Source organism: Odocoileus virginianus, unplaced genomic scaffold (assembly GCF_023699985.2).
Source record: "Odocoileus virginianus isolate 20LAN1187 ecotype Illinois unplaced genomic scaffold, Ovbor_1.2 Unplaced_Contig_58, whole genome shotgun sequence".
Classification (NCBI taxonomy): domain Eukaryota; kingdom Metazoa; phylum Chordata; class Mammalia; order Artiodactyla; family Cervidae; genus Odocoileus; species Odocoileus virginianus.
This window is the reverse complement of record NW_027224375.1, coordinates 99,074-101,953: the sequence shown is the minus strand read 5'-3', so window position 1 is coordinate 101,953 and position 2,880 is coordinate 99,074.

Here is a 2,880-nt window from a genome sequence, read left to right as displayed (position 1 = left end):
GACCTAATGAGGAGGACCTGGTGTCCTGTCCCAAGATGAAAACTCCTGATAGACCAGCAGCAGGACAATTTTACCTGCAGGCTTCACCAAGTTCTCAACTGGCTCACATTTACAAGTTACCTCTCTAGAGTTAAGAATGCATTCTATGGGCAGGCTACAGAATTAAGTGAACTAGCATGCACGAAAACCAAGCCATGGACTTGGCCTCCTTTTAAACCATAATCTAAGCAATTGAATTTACCAGTTGCTGCTTACAAGCCATCTCTGCTATTGGAAAAACAATGCATGCACGATTCCTAATGATAACAGGATGCAATAAACCAATACAGTGGGTGATCCAGGAAATTGGCCTTTGCAAGTCTGAAGAGGCAGTAACTAGCACGATAGTCCTTCAGATATCTAGGAAGCTCTGTGTAGCCTGCCTAGGAACCTTTCACTAACAAGGTTTCACTACTAAAGTCTTCATCTTTTGTTTGCTTATTGATTCATACATTTATTTCTTCACTGGTTCATATAGTCATTAATTTACCAAATATTTATTAAGCACCTTCTGTGTGCCAGGTGTTGTACTTGGCTTAGAGGTTACAGAGATAAATAAGGCAGTTTTTATTCTGGAGAGCATCACATATAAATTAATACCACCGAGAGTGTTAATAGCCTCGGTAGGGAGGCCAGAGGTCCCCAAGTGGCAGGAGCAAATAAAACTGCAAGTGACAGACTTTTTTTTTCTTTTCTTTTCTAATCCTGTGTTGTCCTGATGACACCCGTCCACCTAAACTTAACTCTATCTCAAACCTTGAGCTAACCAATGCGTTTCTCTCACGGAAATGTCTTCCTTAGGTTATGTTAACGAACTATGTATTTGTTTAGAAAACTGCCTTTCTTCAAGATTCACATCAATTGTTTTACAGCCTGGGATGACTCACATTGTGCAAATGCTATCTCAAAATGCATGTTGTGGGTGAGGGGCCTGGTGCAACTCTCTCAGTTTTGAGGTGCTTCCTTTCTCTAATTTGGAGAAGGCACTGGTGACCCACTCCAGTACTCTTGTCTGGAAAATCCCATGGACGGAGGAGCCTGGTAGGCTGCAGTCCATGGGGTGGCTAGAAGTCAGACATGACTGAGCGACTTCACTTTCGCGCATTGGAGAAGGAAATGGCAACCTGCTCCAGTGTTCTTGCCTGGAGAATCCCAGGGATGGGGGAGCCTGGTGGGTTGCCATCTATGGGGTTGCACAGAGTCGGACACGACTGAAGTGACTTAGCAGCAGCAAAAGCTTTCTCTAATTTAGTGAACTCCTATATAATCTTGAACCAAGTCTGTGACCTTCTTTCTAACCACCTCCTGCCCCAAAATTGAAGTAGTCACTTCAACTGTGATCCCTAAGTTCATGTATATGCCTTGGTTTTAGCATTTATCACTCTATAATCTAATAATAGTAATGTGTGTGCTCAGTTACTCAGTCATGTCTGACTGCGACCCCATGGACTGTAGCCCACAAGGCTCCTCTGTCCATGGAATTCTTCAGGCAAGAATACTGAAGTGGGTTGCCATTTCCTTCTCCAGGGGATCTTCCCAACCCAAGGACCCTGCATTGGCAGGCAGATCCTTTACCACTGTGCCACCTGGGAAGACCTTAATAATAGTAACACGATTATATTATGATTATTAGTAATGGTAGTGAAAGGTTGCTGCTACATTGTGAACGAAGCCTGGATTCTTGGCCCCTAGAGAAGACTATTTCGATCCCGGGCCAGTGATGAGGTTTGATGCTCAGAGCTTTTGTGTAATAAAGTTTTATTAAAGTATAAAAGAGATAGAGAAAGCTTCTGACAGACATCAGAAGGGGACAGAAAGAGTGCCCCCTTTTATTGGAGAAGAAAATGGCAACCCACTCCAGTGGGTTGATGTGTATACACACACACACACACACACACACACACATACATATATGTAGCAAAATGATTGCCACAATACGTTTAGTTAAGATCCATCACCTCACATAGTTACACATTTTCCCCCTTCTGATAAGAATTTTTAAGACCTAGTCTCTTAGCAACTTTCTTTTTTTTCCATTTATTTTTATTAGTTGGAGGCTAATTACTTTACAATATTGTAGTGGTTTTTGCCATACATTGACATAAATCAGCCATGGATTTACATGTATTCCCCATCCCGATCCCCCCTCCCACCTCCCTCTCCAACTTTCAAATATACGTTATTGTTAACTACAGTCAACATGATGTATATTCCATCTCCAGAACTTACTTATCTTACAACTGGAAGTTTCTACCTTTTGACAGCCTTCAAACAATTCTCCTACCTCTTGTCTCTGGCAACCACCAACCTGATCTCTGCTTCTATGAGTTTCGCTTTGTTTTTTTAATTCTACATATAAGTGAGATCAAGCAGTATTTGTCTTTCTCTCTCTGACTTGTTTCACTTAGCATAATGTCCTCAAGTTCCATCCATTTTTTTCAACTATGTGTGGCACATTTTCTTTATCCACTTGTCTGTTAATGAATACTTTGTTTCTATGTCTTGACTATTGTACAGTCCTGCAATGAACATGAGGCATTCATTCAATACTTACTTTTGACGGCTTCCCAGGTGGCTCAGTGGTAAAGAATCTGCCTGCCAATGCAGGAGATGTGGGTTCGATCCCTGGGTTGGGAACATCCCCTGGAGGAGGAAATGGCAACCCACTCCAGTATTCTTGCCTGGAAAACTCCATGAACAGAGGAGCCTCATGGGCTACAGTCCACGGGGTCCCAAAGAAATGGATACAACTTGGCAATTGAGCATGCACTCACACGTACTTTGTGCTTTGCATTATTCTGGGCATTGAGGATACAACTCTAAAACAACAGACAAAAATTC